This window comes from Chiloscyllium plagiosum, chromosome 22 (genome assembly GCF_004010195.1).
Source record: "Chiloscyllium plagiosum isolate BGI_BamShark_2017 chromosome 22, ASM401019v2, whole genome shotgun sequence".
NCBI lineage: Eukaryota > Metazoa > Chordata > Chondrichthyes > Orectolobiformes > Hemiscylliidae > Chiloscyllium > Chiloscyllium plagiosum.
In genome coordinates this window covers 41,018,365-41,037,786 of record NC_057731.1, presented here as the reverse complement: position 1 = coordinate 41,037,786, position 19,422 = coordinate 41,018,365, and the positions used below count along the sequence as shown (strand labels likewise).

The 19,422-nt window shown below is 41.9% G+C and overlaps 1 pseudogene; it reads left to right on the top strand.

Annotated features, from left to right (window-relative positions):
• The window catches only part of LOC122561403, a 24,252-nt pseudogene extending 5,967 nt beyond the window's left edge, over positions 1–18,285 (top strand).
• The last annotated feature ends 1,137 nt before the right edge of the window (positions 18,286–19,422 follow it).

The following is a 19,422-nucleotide window of genomic DNA, read 5'->3' as shown; positions in this document are numbered from 1 at the left end:
ACCATTAAGTGTATAAGTCCTGCTAAGATTTGCTTTCCCAAAATGCAGCACCTCGCATTTATCTGAATTAAACTCCATCTGCCATTTCTCAGCCCATTGGCCCATCTGGTCCAGATCCTGTTGTAATCTGAGGTAACACTTTTCGCTGTCCACTACACCTCCAATTTTGGTGTCATCTGCAAACTTACTAACTGTACTTCTTATGCTCGCATTTATGTAAATGACAAAAAGTAGAGGGCCCAGCACCATCCTTGTGGCACTCTACTGGTCACAGGCCTCCAGTCTGAAAAACAACCCTCCACCACTACCCTCTGTCTTCTACCTTTGAGCCAGTTTTGTATCCAAATGGCTAGTTCTCCCTGTATTCCGTGAGATCTAACCTTGCTAATCAGTCTCCCATGGGGAATCTTGTCGAATGCCTTACTGAAGTCCATATAGATCACATCTACTGCTCTGCCCTCATCAATCCTCTTTGTTACTTCCTCAAATCTCCTCCAATTGCAGGGTGCTGTTGACTGCACACACATGGCACTGAGAAGGCCATATGACAGCACTACAGAATTCATCAACAAGGAAGGATTCCATTTGATCAATGTTCAGGTGATCACTGATCGCCATTGCTGCTTACTGGAGATGTGTGCCACTACCCTGGCAGCTGCCATGACACCTGCATCTTGGAATATGTGGTTGGAAGATGCAGTTCAGCTGCCTACCAGTGTAGTTTGGACAGAGTGTACCACATCATCCTGGCTGTTGTACTCTGCACAAATACAGCAGGTAAGGAGGTAATCTGCTGGATACTGAGGAACCAGGACAACAGGACCAATCTTCTGAGGAGGGGGGGGATGAGGACATTGCGGAGGAGGAAGAACTCCTTGTCTGTGACAGAGCTGCATTGGACTCTACAAACATGAGAGAAGCTGACTAATACCCCTTCCCAGTTGGGTTGTAGCTAAAAGCAGATAAACCTCAGAACCTGGTGGTTAAACAGTAACTAAGGTGAGAGAATGGGGTTGTATGTGCTTTGGAGTGTCAGTCAGTACTGTAAGTAGTATGGCTTGGTGAGTGCTGTACCATTACATTGCTGGGGAGGGACAACGCTGGATTGCCAACCCTTGTCCAGGTTCACAGTGACCTTTTAAAGATGGCGCAGGTGCAACGGATGCCAGTCTTTGTAAACATCTGTTGAGCAGCGAGCTGTCCGGGAAGCGTACACAGTAAGTCAGGGTTGGAATTGAATGTGAGAGATGGCACAGGGATTGGCATCATACATTAATGAGGTATGTTTGGTAGGATTTGACGAGAAAATGTTCTGTGCCTTATAGTGAGAAGTCCCTCCAAAAATAAATCAATACAACTTATGTTTGTCCAAAAACGTTAAGATTCAACTCTTTTGTTTGGTGGAAAACCCTGTAAGCACAAATTAATACTATTTGAATCCAAAATAATTCATTAGAAGTCGACTGAAACTTCGAGAACTGTGATGACTTAATACTGAGTTCTTGTTCATTAGCTACCACCAATACAATGGACCAAATTAAGCCTATTATGGTCTTGATCTCACAATCATAGTTTCTCTTTTTACAGCAAGTCATGAATCCATCATCAATCTGATTGGAATTGTCAAAAATGTAAAAATAGCTCTGCAATGATACAGTGGTTCAATGATCTTTACCTTCAAGAGAGCAAATGATTAGCAACAATTGGTATCATCGTGCCCCAAATTAAATCTCGTTGTCAATGACCTGGAACTGTTTCAATGTTCACATACATGACCATGCTCGAGTAGGTTTTACTGCAATTCTGTTCTGCAGTACGCAAGGATTAACGTATGCTCCAATTGTTCAGTACCTCTATTGACAGCTAACAATGTGTGTCGATGCCCATTAAGAATTAATGAGAGGGTGGAATCATTGGATGAAAACTCATTTGCAGATGCCAGTAGGAACGAACAATAATATTTAATTGAAGTTGATTTATGACAGCAGCTTTAGAAAACTATTCATAGATATACAGGCAAAAATAATTGGACGAGGACCATTGATTCTTTCAATTATAATAAAGCATAACACTTGGAAGTTTGTTCTTATAATAGAATTTTGAAGGCAAAAGTGAGGATTGCAGATGTTGGAGTTTAGAGTCGAGAGTGCGGTGCTGGAAAAGCACTGCAGGTCAGGCAGCATCCGAGGAGCAGGAGATTCGACATTTCAGGAAAAAGCCCTTCATCAGAAATCAGGCTTCCTGATGAAGGGCTTTTGCCCGAGATGTTGATTCTCCTGCTCCCTCAAATGCTGCCTGACCTGCTGTGCTTTTCCAGCACCGCACTCTTGACTCAAATAGAATTTTGTAGTTTGTCTCAAAATTACTTTGAAGCTTTTGCTCAATGATTAATTACTTGTGTTTACCAGAGGGAATAACATATGCAGATAACTTGAGACGAATGAATTATTTGCAAAATAATTTACAATCTCAATTTTTAGTTCTCCCTGAATTGCTCATAAATGTAAATTCAAGAGAAGCAATAAATTACCTGCATGTCAATAACCATAGCATAATCCCATTCAAATCATGAATAAGAAATTGATCAATCCATGAATAACCAAATAATATGGGACAGAAAGAAATTTCATTTATAAAGTTCTTTCAGATTCCCTGCCACTTATGTAGACAATGAGTTATTTTTTAAAGAGTATTTGTTGGTGCTTTGTAGATGAATATATTAGAAAAGCATATCTGAAATTCCGATATGTGCTGCATGTGATTTCCTACCTCTTGAATTGACAGCTGATATATACTTTAGAGGCAAGCAGACAAAATCATACAATTATAGTATTAATCTGTGCTGACGTCCAATCACTAACCATACGCACTCTACTAGATACACACTGGTGAAAAATGTGTTGCCGGAAAAGCGCAGTAGGTCAGGCAGCATCCAAGGAGCAGGAGAATCGACGTTTCGGGCATAAGCCCTTCTTCATAAGCCCTGACCTGCTGCACTTTTCCAGCAACACAATTTTCAGCTCTGATCTCCAGCATCTGCAGTCCTCACTTTCTCCTAGATATACACTGGCAATCTTTTATTCTCTTTTATTTCTCGGTCTGGTTTTCTGTTCTTTAACAAGTCATTGATCCGGTGATAATTCATCACCTCCAGTGTCATAAAACTAACTTGTGTAACAACCTCTTGTGCCGCACCTATTTGAAGAGCTTCTGGAAATTCAAACAAAATACATTCGCTGATTCCCCCCACCAACTCTGCCAGTTATATTCTCAAAGACTCCAATATGTTTGTTGAGCACAATTACTCTTTTTCTTAATATGTCCTTACTGCCCTTCTTAAACAGTGACACCATGTTAGCCAACCTCCAGTCTTCCGGCACCTCACCTGAGACTATCGATGATACAAATATCTCAGCAAGAGGCGCAGCAATCACTTCCCTAGCTTCCCACAGAGTTCTAGGGTACACCTGATCAGGTCCTGGAGATTTATCCAATTTTTTGTGTTTCAAGACATCCAGCACTTCCTCCTCTGTAATATGAACATTTTTCAAGATGTCACTGTCTATTTCCCAACATTCTACATCTTCCATGTCCTTTTCCACAGTAAACACTGATGTAAAATACTCGTTTAGTATTTCCCCCAACTCCTGCAGCTCCACACAAATGCCGCCTAGCTGATCTTTGAGGGACCGTATTCTCTCCCTAGTTACCCTTTTGTCCTTAATGTATTTGTAAAAACTCTTTGGATTCTCCTTAACTGTATTTGCCAAAGCAATCTCACATGTTCTTAACAATAGATTTGATCATTTTCTTTTTGACTGACGTCAGGCAAATGGACCTCAAAATAAGGGGAGGGACGAGGAGGGTGTGCAGATTTAGGACTGAGTTGAGGGGGAAATTCTTCACCCAAATGGTTGTGAATCTGTGGAATTTCCTGCCCAGGGAAGCAGTTGAAACGACCTTGTTGAATGATTAAAGCATAGGTAGAAAGATTTTTGGAACAGTACAAGAATTAAGGGTGATGGTGAGCAGATGGCTAAGTGGAGCTGAGTCCACGAAAAGATTAGCCATGATCTTATTGAATGGCGGAGCAGGCTCGAAGGGCCGGACGGCCTACTCCTGCTCCTAGTTCTTATGTTCATATGACCTGCAGTTCCTTGTTCTCTCTCTTTCCTTTCTCTAGCCAGGTGGTTACATTAGTTGCATTCCAGGCCATGAAATCATTTTAGAATTTAGGGAATTCAGGAGGATCAAAATTAATGTGCTCAGTAACATCACTGCTAGTGCAGGCCCTGATCCATTGTCATATTCTACACACCTACTTTTCGATTGAACGGTTCTGCTAAATTTTACCATTTACTTTCCATTTATCTGTCCAAACAGAGGTCATATTTGATTACTGAAATGTTGCAATCTCAGTCAATGTGGAGAAAGAATGTTGAACACAAGATGAAAATTAATTTTCCAGACCCCATTAATCAATATCTCTCCCCCATGTTCAATCCTAAAATTGTTACCCTTGACTGTGGAAACCCATAAATCCCTACCCGACAGGTTTATTTTGCAGGTGCAAATCAATGCAAATAATTTACATCAAAACTCAAAGTGGACGCAGGATTTCTTTATCCTCCAAGTTGATGTTTTACTGCAGCCTTTAACCAGTGATGAATGCATGCTCACAGTGTGCCCGTTAACTGAGGCTGCAAGGTTTACAAACTTCGTCATGAGATGAATGGTCAGAGGAGCAGGGCCATCTCTGCAGTGTGAGATAACAGTGTGACAGCAGCCACACTATCCTGTGACATTAATATTAACGATATAAGGTAAACAGCAGAAGTTTGGTGGAGATAGTGACCCAATTTGAGAACGCTCATATGAAGTAACTCTAATGTAAAATCTAATGATTTGACTAGTTGACGCTCTCACTTACTGGTTAATCACCAGCTACAGCAGATAAGGCATGACTTACAAATATTCAAACATATAAATTAGGAGCAGAGATAAATAATTTGTCTGTCACACCTGTTCCTTCGTTAAACACAATCATGGCTGATCCATTTGTATTTCAAATTCCATATTCCCGTCTGCTCCTGATAACCATCGATTCCCCTGTCTAACAAAAATCCATCCAACTCTGTCTTACAAATATTCATTCACCTTGCATCCACTGCTTCTGAGGTGGAGTTGCACAATGCTCTGACATTTAAAGGAAACAGCTCTCCTCATCTTTGTCCTGACAGAACCAACCATCGTTTTAAAACAGTGACCCTTAGCCCTGGATGCAGCCACAAAAAGGATTAACTTTTCCATGTCCACTCTGCCAAGATCATTCAAGTTCTTGTAGATATTAATAAAGTCACTTTTCACTTTTTCAAAGTGGAAACAATCCAATCTGTCCAACCGGTCTTTATAAGATAACCCATTCATTTCCAGTTTATTAAACCATCCTCAGAACCACTTTCAATGCATTTACATTCACCATTAAACAGAGAGAACAGAAATGCATATAGTATTTAAAATACAATCACACCAATGCCCTGTATAACTGAAACATAACATCCTTACTTTAAAGTTTGATTTGATCTGATTTATTACTGGTACATGTACTGAAGTACAGTGAAAAGTGTTGTTTTATGTGTTTTATGGGCTATTCAAGTGCATCAGGGGGACAGGAGAAAGTGAGGTCTGCAGATGCTGGAGATCAAAGTTGAAACTTTATTGCTGGAACAGCACAGCAGGTCAAGCAGCATCCAGGGAACAGGAGATTCGACGTTTCGGGCACAGGCCCTTCTTCAGGAACAGGGGGACAGCACAGAGTGCAGGAAACAGTGTTACAGCCGCCGAGAAGGTGCAGAGAGATCAATGTGCCTTTTTATTATAAATGATAGCATCCTATTAGCTTTCTAGATTAAGTACTGAGGAGATCAGAGCTGAAAATGTGTTGCTGGAAAAGCGCAGCAGGTCAGGCAGCATCCAGGGAACAGGAGAATCGACGTTTCGGGCATAAGCTCCAGATTAAGTACTGCACCTGCGTGCCAACTTTATGTGACTCATGCACTTGAATATCTAAAACCTTCTGTGCCTGGGAATTCTGCTGTCATTCTCCATATAACTAACACTCTGCTTGCTGCTAGAGTGTACAACTTCACATTTTCCCACATTATACTCCATCTGCCCAGAATTTCTGTCCACTCACTAAACTATATCGATCTGCAAACTCCTCATGTCTTCTTCAAAACATGCTTTCCTACAGGTTGTGGTTTCACTTGCTCCCCTCATTTCAGTCATTTATATAAATTAGAAGCAGTTGAAGCCCCAGTACAGACCCCTATAGGACCCCATTCATTATCCTGCCAATCAGACAAAGGGCCCTTTATCCATATTCCCTGTTTTCTGTCAGCCAGTTAATCTTCTATCCATGCTATTATATAGCCCTCTATACCAAGAGCATTTATTTTCTGCTATGAACTTTGTTATGCCACCTTTTCAAATGCTTTCTGCAAAACCAAGTATAATACAGGCTACCCTCTGTCCACAGTTCATATTACTCCATCATAGAACTCGGATAAATTGGGAGCATGATTTTCTTTTGGCAGAGCAATGTTGACTCATCCCGGTTACCTTGAGGTTTTATAAGTATACAGCTGTAATCTTTTTAATGATCGATTCTAACACCTTCCCTATGACAGCTGTCAAGTACCAGCCTATAGTTTCCTGTTTTCTGTCTCCCTCTCTTCTTGATTAGAGATGTCATACTTGCAACTTTCCACTCTGGTGGAACCTTTCCTAAATCTAGAGAATTTTGGAAAGTTAATTCCACAACTACCTTACTAGCTACCTTGTTTCAGATGTTAGGATGAACTATCCAGAAACTTTCACAGCACCACTTGCCCCATGATTGTAATTTTGCTAAATTCCTCTCTTCTTTCCACCTCCTGAACTGAAATTATTAAAGTGAGTGAGCTTTTGTTTCTCACATTAGGATGAACTATCCAGAAACTTTCACAGCACCACTTGCCCCATGATTGTAATTTTGCTAAATTCCTCTCTTCTTTCCACCTCCTGATTACAGCTAGTACTGGAATGTTTTTTGTAACCTCTATAAGGACAACAGAAGTGAAATATATGTTCATTCCATCCACTACTGTAATAGTTACATCATTGGACTGGTATTCCAGGACCCCTGATTTGACTAACCCCTAGTTAATGCTCTGAGGGGGCATGGGTTTGAATCCCAAATAACAGATGGTGAAATTTAAATTCAATAAAAAATGCAAAATTAGAAATATTTGACAGAATGGTGACCATGTAACCATTATCAATTGTTGTAACAACCCATTCAGTTCAATAATGTCCTTTAGGGAGGGGAAGCTGTCATCATTACCTGGTGGCAGTAAGTGTGAGTTCAGACCCACAGCAATGTGGTTCATTCTTAACTGCTCGCTGGACAATAATTGCTGACCTCGGCAATGTTACTTACATCCCATGATCAGATAAAAAACAAGCATGCGTTGATATCTACATTGACAATATAGAGAGGTCCATCTGGTTCAATATGGTGCAGCCCCGGTTTGCTATGAGAGTGCCGATTCCAACCTGCTTTTTTAAAAATTATGTCTAGCTTCAATCAGAATTTCCCACAAGAGTTGAATGAAGTATTTATCTGGCCACAGAATGTTGCTCCTCAGGAGCAGAATGTCACACAGAGCATTGCTCTTTAATGAATTAGTTTCCTGACAAACAATCTGACTCAACGTTACATTCCTAAGTGCAGAGTGGTATCTGGGTTTCAGGGTTTGTGTGGGCAATGCTTAAGGCAATGCTGTACAATTGACACAGATTTGCGAAATATGAATACACTCACAGAAACACTTTAGATCTAATGTGCAAAAAAGCAACACCGGTTATTCAAAGGAAAAGAATGCTCAGGAAAATTATTTATTTTAAAGTCCTGACTGTATACAGCAACTGACCCTTCAAAAGGTCAACAGATACAAACATCCAATGATGGAAATAATGTTTTATTTTACTAGAATCAATAGATAGAAACTACTTTTACTGACTAGAGTTGGATAGCAGAGGATGCAGATTTAAGAATTTTAGCAAATGGGCCAGAAAGGAAATAAGGTGATTTTAGAATTAGAATTAGAATCTCTACAGTATGGAAACAGGCCCCGCGGCCCAACAAGTCCACACCGACCCTCCAAAGAGTATCCCACCCAGATGCATTCCCCTACCCTATATTTGCCTAATGCATCTAAACTACATATGCCTGAACACTATGGGCAATTTAGCATGGCCAATTCACTGAACCTGCACATCTTTGGACTGTGGGAGGAAACCGGAACACCCGGAGGAAACCCACGCAGACATGGGGAGAATGTGCAAACTCCACACAGACAGTTGCCCGAGGCTGGATTCGAACCTGTGACCCTGGTGCTGTGAGGCAGCAATGCGAATCACTTTTTGTTTTTGTTTTACATTGGCACTTACTGTGCTTGGCAGTGCACTACCTAAAAGGGTAGTGGAAACAGTAACTTTCCAAATGTATAATTACTCTGTGTATTTCTGGCATATGCCACGAACAAATGGTTGTGGTTGTTGGAGGTCAGTCATCTCAGCTCCAGGACATCTCTGCAGGGGTTCCTTGGGGGAGTGTTCTCGGCCCAAACATCTTCAGCTGCTTCACCAATGACCTTACCTCCATCATAAAGTTAGAAGTGGGGATGCTCGCCCAATGATTGTACAATGTTCAGCACCATTTGTGACTCCTCAGATACTGAAGGGTGCATTCCCAAATGCAGCAAGATTAATATCCAGATTTATACTGACAGTGGCAAGTAACATTCACAGCACACAAACGTTAGATGATGTCCATCTCCACCAACAAAAACTATCACCCCCTGATGTTCAAATGCATTATAATCACTATATGCCCCTCCGACAATATACTGGGACTACCACTGACCAGAAACTGAAATGAACCCGCCACATAAATGCAGTGGTTATAAAAGCAGGTCAGAGGTTAGGAATACTGCAGTGAGTAACAACCCTCTGGGTGAAGAAGTTCCTTTTCAATTCAGTCCAAAATCTGCCCCCTCTAACCTTGAGACTATGCTCTCTTGTCCTAGTTTCATCCACCAGTGGAAACATCCTCTCTACATCTATCTTATCAATTCCCTTCAAAATGTTATATATTTGTATAAGATCCCCCCCTCATTCTTCTGAATTCCAATGAATATAATTCCTGTCTACTCAATCTCTCCTCATAAGCCAACCCCCTCAACTCCAGAATCAACCTAGTGAACCTCCTCTGCATCCCCTCTAATGCCAGTACATCCTTTCTTAAGTAAGGAGACCAAAACTGCACATAGTACTCCAGGTGTGGTCTCACCAGCATTCTGTAGAGCTGCAACATAACCTCCCTGCTTTTAAACTCAATCCCTTTAGCAATGGAAGGACAAAATTCCATTTGTCTTCCTAATTATCTGTTGTACCTACAAACCAACCTTCCTTGATTCATGCACAAGGACACCAAGGAGCCTCTGTAAAGCAGCATGCTGCAACTTTTTACCATTCAATAATAGTCCCTTTTACTGTTACTCCGACCAAAATGATTAACATTGTATTCCAACTGCTAGACCTTTGCCCACTCACTCAATGTATCTATGTTCTTCTGCAAAGTTTCACAATCCTCTGCACACTTTGCTTTGCCACTCATTTTAGTGGTACCTGCAAACTTTGACACACTACACGTGGTCCCCAACTCCAAATCATCTACATAAATTGGAAATAATTGTGGTCCCAACACCGATCCCTGAGGCACATCACTAGTTACTGATTGCCAACCAGAATAGCGCTCATTTATCTCCACTCTTTGCTTCTTGTCAGTCAACTAACCTCTATCCATGCTAATACTTTACCCGTAACACGGTGCATCATTATCTTATGTAGCAGCCTCTTGTGCAGCACCTTGTTGAAGGCCTTTTTGAAATCTAGGTACACCACATCTACTGGGTCCCCGTTGTCCACCTTGCTCATAATGTTTTCATAGAATTCCAGTAGATTTGTTAAGCATGACCTGCCCTTCATAAACCCATGCTGCGTCTGCCCAATAGGACAATTTCTATCTAGATGCCCTGCTATTTCCTCCTTGATAATAGACCTAAGCATCTTCCCCACTACAGAGATTAAGCTAATTTTCCATCTATAATCTACCTCCCTTTTAAAAACAGTGGCGTTTGCTGTTAAACATTTGCTGTTTTCCAACCTGCTGGGAATTTTGGAAAATTACCACCAGAGCACTTGCTATTTCTCCCGCCATCTCTTTTAGTACCCTGGGATGCATTCCATCAGGGCCAGGAGACTGGTTTATCCTTCGCTCCGTTAGTTTGCCCAAACCTACCTCTTCCATAATAATGATTGTTCCCAGGTCCTCACCTACTTCCGTCTCTTTGTCAATTACTGGCATGTTATTAGTGTCCTCCACTGTGAAGACCGATACAAAATACCTGTTCAATGCCTCGGCCATTTCATCATATCCCATAACTAAACGCCCCTTCACATTGAATGTATTTAAGACAGAGATAGCTGGGTTCTTGATAAGTAAGGGGATCAAGGGTTACGGGGAGATGGTTGGAGAACACGGTTGAGGAATGTAGCAGCCATGATCGAATAGCAAACAGACCAGATGGGCTGAATGGCCTAATTCTGCTCATATATCTTCTGGTCTAAAAAAAGGCTCCCATTTTAACAAGTGTACTGAAAATAAAATTTTGGTTTTGATTCATACATGCAATTATAGAAGAAGCTGAAATATTATAACAATCTTTAAAAGGTAGCAAAAAGTATTTATTATTTTTAAAATGAAGTAATTTTGGTATGTCATTGGAAGGGAAAGATACTCAAAATTGTAAAATACATTTTTCAGGGTGAGAGAATTTGTTCAGCAATATTTATGACTGCATACACTGGTAAACAGTCTTACTCAGCCTACTGAGTGTAGGAGTTGGGACATCATGTTAAGGTTGTACAGGATGTTGGTGAGGTCTCTTCTGGAATACTGTGTCCAGTTCTGAGGACCCTGTTATATTAGTAAGCTGGAGGGGGTTCAGAAACGATTTACTATGATGTTGCTGGGAATGGAGGCTTTGAGTCATACAGAGAGGCTGGATAGGTTGGCACTTTTTTCACTAGAGCTTAGAAAGTCGAGGGGTGACTTTATAGAGGTTTATAAAATTATGCAGTATATAGGCAGGTATCTTGTCCCTATGGTTGGGGACTTCAAGATTAAGGGGCATATTTTTAAGGTGTGAAGAAAAAGGTTTAAAAAGATATAAGGGGTAACTTTTTGACCCACACAGTAGTGAGTATTGGAATGAACATCCAGAGCAAGTGGTGGATGTGGTACAGCTGCAATGTTTAAAAGACATTTGGATAAGCATATGAATAAGAAATGTTTGAAGGGATATGGGCCATGCACAGGCAGGTGGGATTAGCCTACTTTGAGACTATGGTGGGCATGGACTGTTTGGACTGAAGGGTCTGTTTCCATGCTGTATGACTCTATGGTTGAACTATTTTCTTTACAACGGATATACCATGTTAAAGCTAACGTTCACGTCAGATCGGGGATTCTGTATTGATTCCATTTGTGAAGACTGAAAAGCTGCACTTTATGGAAGAGCAAATTATCAATAATTGTGTGGATTTATATGTTTAACTGCCCATGTGTAGATGCCAGAAGTTGCTGTCTGTTTTAAAAAGGAATGAGGTTTCCAGTAATGACAGTTTCATTGCCATTCCAACCATAAAATCTAGGTTGATATATAATTTAACCTGATATATTAAGGCCTACTAAAGTTTAGAGAACGAGGAAGTGAATCAGCAATAATTAATTTTTGATACAATAACACTTGTTAATGAATACATAAATACCACGAATACAATAACACCGAATGCAACATACCTTATGTGCAAAGAAAATAAACTTCCCATTTGAGCAATGTTCCCATTTAGCTGTTTATGCATCATTTCAAAAGATGCAACTTTCAGATTATTCAGAGGAACTCAAGGTTATGTTGTGAAATGCTGACAAAACGTTTATGAAATATGTCAATAAAAGTCTTTTGAGTTCTGAATCATAACTGTCAGTCAGAGAGACAAGTGGTGGCATGTTCCCCATGCATGAAATTTTCATCTGCCTTTGTTTTTTACGTTGGCATTTTCACAATGAGTATTCTCAGCACATATTTAGCTCTCACAGCAAAGGAAACTTTTAACCTCATTGAGCAGCATGAATAAAAGAGGAAATTGGGAGTACATGGTGTGGAATCTCACTCATAATATATTCAAGCTCTACATTACTAGCTTAATTCTGAATTTGTTGATGAAAGGTCACTTCAAGCGCAATAAAGATGGGCACACATCATTGAACCTTGGTCAACATTTTGCACGACTATTTTGAATAAGAATGGCAGCTGTATAACTTCCTCAATTTTTGCAAGGACCATTTGTCAAAAACATACAGAATAATGAAAGGCATAACAAGCATGTTACACTCGAGAGTGGGATGCTGGAAAAGCACAGCAGGTCAGGCAGCATCTGAGGAGCAGGAAAGTCAATGTTTCAGGCAAGAGCCCTTCATCATGTGCTTTTCCAGCATTCCACTCGCGACTCTGTCCAGCATCTGCAGTCCTCACTTTGACCAAGCATAGTACAATGCAAACAATGGGCTGAGGAAGCATCAAGGACTTTGCAATGTTCAGACTATCTCTTTCCATCCACTCATGGTAGATTGGAAATGTTTTACAAATCACTAAGCTGAGTTTGCCATTCTCAGCCATATTTTGAAGCTTTTCTGAGTTGGCATATTTCATGTCACCCCTCCTCATGTCTCTCTTTTTGGCTTAGTGTCACATTTTGTCCCTTGGGACATGTCACCACTGTTATTATGGCATTACAGATGGAGCTGAGAAATAAGAAGGGTGCAGTTACATTGTTAGGGCTGTACTACAGGCCTCCCAAGAATGAGCATGAGGTAGAAGAACAAATAGGTAAACAGATGATGGAAAGATGTAGAAGCAATAAGGTAGTGGTGATGGGAGATTTTAAATTTCCCAACATTGACTGGGATACATTTAGTGTCAGAGGTCTGGATGGAGTAGAATTTGTAAGAAGCATCCAGGAAAGTTTTCTAGAGTGAGCATGAGGTAGAAGAACAAATAGGTAAACAGATGATGGAAAGATGTAGAAGCAATAAGGTAGTGGTGATGGGAGATTTTAAATTTCCCAACATTGACTGGGATACATTTAGTGTCAGAGGTCTGGATGGAGTAGAATTTGTAAGAAGCATCCAGGAAAGTTTTCTAGAGCAGTACGTCAATCGTCCGACGAGGGAACGGGCCATAGGGGAATGGGCCAGGCCAGGTGGTAGACGTGGCAGCGGGGGATTTCTTTGGGAACAGTGACCACAATTCTGTAAGTTTTAGAATTCTCGTAGACAAAGATGAGAGTGGTCCTAAAGGAAGAATACTAAACTGGGCCAAGGCCAATTATATCAAAATTAGGCAGGAGCTGGGAAACGTAGATTGGACGCAGCTATTTGAAGGGAAGTCCAATTTGGTATGTGGGAGGCTTTCAAAGATATGTTAAAGATAGTGCAGGATAGGCATGTTCCATTGAAAGCAAAGGATAGGAAAGGCAAGATTTGTAAACCGTGGATGACAGGAGAAATCGTATGACTAGCCAAGATGAAAAGGGAAGCGTACGTAAGGTCCAGGCAGCTAAGAACAGAATGGGCCAATCTTAAATGAGGAATCAAGCAGGCTAAAAGGGGTCATTAAATAGCTTTAGCGAGCAGAATTAAGGAGAATCCCAAAGCATTTTATTCTTATATAAGAAGCAAGAGGGTAACTAGAAAAAGGATTGATCCACTCAAGGATAATGAAGAAAGGCTACGTGTCAAACCTGAGAGAATGGGTGAGATTCTGAATGATTACTTTGTATCAGTGTTCACTGAGGAGAGGGACATGATAAATGTTGACATTAGAGTGGATCACGTTGATGTAAGTAGGGAAGATGTGTTGGGTCGGCTAAAGGTTATTAAGGTGGACAAATCCCAGGACCGGATAGGATCCATCCCATGTTGCTGAGGGAAGCAAGAGAGGAAATAGCTGGGGCCCTGACAGATATCACTGTAGCATCCTTAAACACAGGTAAGGTGCCGGAGGTCTGGAGGGTTGCTCATCTTGTCCCCTTGTACAAGAAGGGTACTAGGGATATTCCAGGTAACTACAAAGCAGTGAGCCTGACGTCAGTGGTGGGAAAGTTGCTGGAGAAGGTACTGAGGGAGAAAATCTATTTATATTTGGAAAAGAATTGGCTTATCATGGATAGGCAACATAGTTTTGTGTAGGGGAAATCGTGCCTTACCAACTTAATAGAGTTCTTCAAGGAAGTGATCAAGTTGATAGATGAAGGAAGGGCTGTAGATGTCATATACATGGACTTTAGCAAGGCGTTTGATAAGGTTCTCCATGGTAAACTAATGGAGAAAGTGAAGTCACATGGTGTGCAGGGTGTTCCAGCTAGGTGGATAAAGAACTGGTTGAGTAACAGGAGACCGAGAGTAGTAGTTGAAGGGAGTTTCTCGAAATGGAGAAAGGTGACCAGTGGTGTTCCACAGGGATCAGTGTTGGGGCCACTGATGTTTGTGATATACATAAATGATCTGGAAAAGGGCACTGTTGGTATGATCAGCAAGTTTGTAGATGACATGAAGATTGGTGGAGTAGCAGAAAACATAAGGGACTGTCAAAGAATACAGGAGAATATAGATAGCCTGGAGAGTTGGACGGAAAAGTGGCACATGGAGTTCAATCCAGGCAAATGTGAAGTAATGAATTTTGGCAAGTCTAATTCTAGAGCGAATTATACAATGAATGGAAGAGCCTTGGGAAATGTTGATGAGCAGAGAGGCCTGGGAGTGCAGGTCCATTGTACCCTGAAGGTTGCTGCATGGGTGAATAAAGTGGTCAAGAAGCAATTCATTGGATGGGGTATTGGGTATAAGAGCTGGCAAGTCATGTTAAAATTGAACATGAAGTTGCTTCAGCCATATTTAGAATATTGTGTACAGCTCTTGTCGCCACATTACCAAAAGGATGTGGATGCTTTGGAGAGGGTGCAGAGAAGGTTACGAGGGTGTTGCCTGGTATGGAAGGTGTTAGCTATGAAGAGATGTTGAGTAGATTAGGTTTGTTTTCATTAGAAAAAAGGAGATTGAGAGGGGACCTGATTGAGGTTTACAAAATCATGAAGGGTATAGACAGGGTGGATAGAGACAAGCTTTTTCCCAGGATAAACGATTCAATAACGAGAGGTCATGCTTTCAAGGTGAGAGGTGAAAAGTTTAAGGGGGATACACACGGCAAGTACTTCACGCAGAGGGTGGTAGGTGCCTGAAATGCTTTGCCAGCAGAGGCAGTAGAGGCAGGCACGGTAGATTGACTTAAGATGCATCTGCACAGATGCATGAGTAAATGGGGAGCAGAGGGATACAGATGCTTAAGAATTGGGCAACAGATTTAGACAGTAGATTTGGGTTAGCTCAGGCTTGGAGGGCTGAAGGGCCTGTACCTGGGCTGTAAATTTTCTTTATTCTTTGTTATAAATGCAAGTTGTTCTTGCTGTATTGGTTTGCAATATTCAGAATATGAGTTGATCTCCTATGGAGTGGGAACAGTTAATGGACTGTGAGTTTTCACTGAAAGAGTCATCCAGTGGCCAGAAGGTGGACTCACTGTACACTGAAGGATGATAGATGGATCTCCAAAACATTTGTCAGCCGAGTGAGAGAGAGGAGATGTTCCCTGATGGAAGTTACTCCCTGCATTTTTTTTTTAGCTTTGCATTTACTTGAATGGCCTCAGCAGTCAAACAATGTAGCAGATGGGAGAAAGTGAGGACTGCAATGCTGGAGATCAGAGTCGAGAGAGTGTGCTGCTGGAAAAGCACAGCATGTCAGGCAGCATCCGAGGAGCAGGAGAATCAATGTTTCTGGCAAATCAGGAATATAGCAGATGGTCTACAGCTGCAGTTAAAGCCAACTATGTGGGAGCAATCTCTCTGCAGGGCCTAGAGAGCTCACTCACCTACTATTGTGAGGCCACTTCTAAGCATTTAACTTGTTATCTGATATTTCCAGGAAGCTGGTCTCCAATAAGTGGCCTTAACAGGCCTTTAGTGAAGTAAATTGGATCCCAGCTGCTAAACCAGCACACTGTCCAGCAACACAAACTGACCAGGATGCTTCAACAGCAACATGAATCATTTTGTCCCTTTATTGGTGTTTAAGTGAACTGGACCAGCTATATAACCATGGTGGCTACCACAGCAGATCAGGGGTTGGGCTTTCTGCAGAGAGTAACCCACCCTCTGACTCCCCAGATGTTGTTCACCACTTTCGAGGCACAAGTCTGGAGTGTGACAGAATATTCTCCAATTGCTCAGAATGAAAGTAGCTCCAACATCACACAAGGAGCTTGATCCCATCCAGGACAAAGCAGCCCATTTGATTAGCACCCCAATTACAGCAGTGCACAAGGTACATGGCAACAACTATCCAAAGGTCCTTCAATAGCACCTTCCAAAAACACAGTCTCCACCGCTGGCAATAGCAGCACATACATAGGAATGGCACTACCTGCAAGATCCCCTCCCAGGCACATCATCTTCACTTTGGTGTGATTCCTTCACTGATGTGACATTAAAATCCTGAAACTTCCTTCCTCAAAACTCAGTGGTGTATCAACACCACAAGGACTGTGACAGATTGAACCAAAATGCCTGATGAAGCCACATAAACTGAGTAGAAACAGGCCATTGGGCCCATATGGACCCTCTAAAAGGCATCCCAATCAGACCTACCCTATAACCCTGCATTCCCCACAGCTGATCCACCTAACCTGCACATCCCTGAACACTGTGGACAGTTCAGCATGGCCAATCCACCTAACTACACATCCCTGAACACTATGGGCAGTTCAGCACGGCCAATCCACCTAACTACACATCCCTGAACACTATGGACAGTTCAGCATGGCCAATCCACCTAACTACATTACATCTGAACACTATGGACAGTTCAGCACGGCCAATCCACCTAACTACACATCCCTGAACACTATGGACAATTCAGCACGGCCAATCACCTAAGCTACACATCCCTGAACACTATGGGCATTTCAGCACAGCCAATCCACCTAACCTACACATCCCTGAACACTATGGGCAATTCAGCACGGCCAATCCACCTAACATACACATCCCTGAACACTATGGGCAATTCAGCACGGCCAATCCACCTAAGCTACACATCCCTGAACACTATGGGCATTTCAGCACGGCCAATCCACCTAACCTACACATCCCTGAACACTATGGGCAATTCAGCATGACCAATCCACCTAACATACACATCCCTGTTCACTATGGGCAATTCGGTATGACCAATCTATCTAACCTACACATCTTTGGATTGTGGGAGGAAATTGGGGCACCAGGAGGAAACCCATGCAGACACAGGGAGAAAGAATGTGCAAACCCCACACAAACAGTTGCCTGAGGGTGGAATTGAACTCGTATCCCTGGTGCTGTGAGGCAGCAGTGCTAACTGCTGAGCCACTATTCCTGTCACAGTGCAAGTAAAGTAGCAACCACGAGCTAAAATGGGGTCTGGGACAGAGTCGGACAGTGATGAGCCAGTTCCTGAATTGGAGGACCAGGACACAAAGCAGTCAATGGCACAGCAAGTCCTGCTTGCAGCTACAGCTCAAATAGATGAAGGACCAATCAGCAAATCACAAAAGTTGAGAAATGAAAAGAAGACATGGAAAGCAATGTCAAATCCAATGCTTCACCAGGTTACTGGGGTAACCAGAGTCTCTGTAAGGAAATCAAAAAACACTTTGTTTGTTATCACAAAATCGTAAGTCTACAACAGCCCTGTGTCAAGTTAACTATAATGCTTTTGGCAAAGTGAGATTAAAGGTTTATCTTAGCGAACTCAATTAACTGCTGCAGGGTGAACTTGTTAACAATATCCAAGCACCTACACAGTCTCCGACTGTACAGGAGGAAACAGAAGAGGAGGAGGTTGTTGAGACCAGTGTGGAGGTTAAGGACATAGAACTAGCTACGTCCCAAACCAACGTGGCTAGGGCTAAGGCTGTATGAGCACTGAAAAATAATAATGCAAATACTGTTATGGAATTGATGATGTAAGCATCTGGAGTAGGTGACAACCCTGTTTGAACAAAGAACAAAGAAAATTTACAACCCAGGAACAGGCCCTTCGGCCCTCCAAGCCTAAGCCGATCCAAATGTACTGTCTAAACCTGTCAGTCAATTCCTAAGCCTCTGTATCCCTCTGCTCCCCACCTACTCATGCATCTGTCCAGATGCATCTTAAATGAATCTACCGTGCCTGCCTCTACCATCTCTGCTGGCAACGCATTCCAAATGCCCACCATCCTCGTGTATCCCCCTTAAACTTTCCACCTTAAAAGCGTGACCTCTCCTATTGAATCCTTCACCCTGGGAAAAAGCTTGTCTCTATCCACCCTGTCTATACCCTTCATGATTTTGTAAACCTCAATCAGGCCCCCCCTCAATCTCCTTTCTTCTAATGAAAATAAACCTAACCTACTTAACATCTCTTCATAGCTAGCACCTTCCATACCAGGCAACACCCTCGTAAACCTTCTAGGCACCCTCTCCAAAGCATCCACATTCTTTTGGTAATGTGGCGACCAAAGCTGTACACAATATTCCAAATGCAGCTGAATCAATATCTTGTACAATTTTAACAAGACTTGCCAGCTCTTATACACAATACCCTGTCCAATGAAGGCAAGCATACAATATGCTTTCGTGACCACTCTATCCACCTGTGCAGCAAACCTCAGGGTACAATGGATCTGCACTTTCAGATCACTCTTCCCATCAACATTTCCCAAGGCTTTTTCATTCATTGTATAATTCGCTCTAGAATTAGACTTGCCTAAATGCATCACCTCACATTTGTCTGGATTGAAATCCATCTGCCACTTTTCTGCCCAACTCTCCAGTCTATCTATATCCTCCTGTATTCTCTGACAGTCCCTTATACTTTCTGCTACTCTACCAATCTTCATGTCATCCCCCTGTGGAACACCACTGGTCACCTTTCCCCATTTCGAGAAACTCCCTTCAACTACTACTCTCTGTCTCCTGTTGCTCAACCAGTTCTTTATCCACCTAGCTGGAACACCCTGCACACCATGTGACTTCAATTTTTCCATTAGTCCACCATGGGGAACCTTATTAAACACCTTACTAAAGTCTATGTATATGACATCAACAGCCCTTCCTTCATCTATC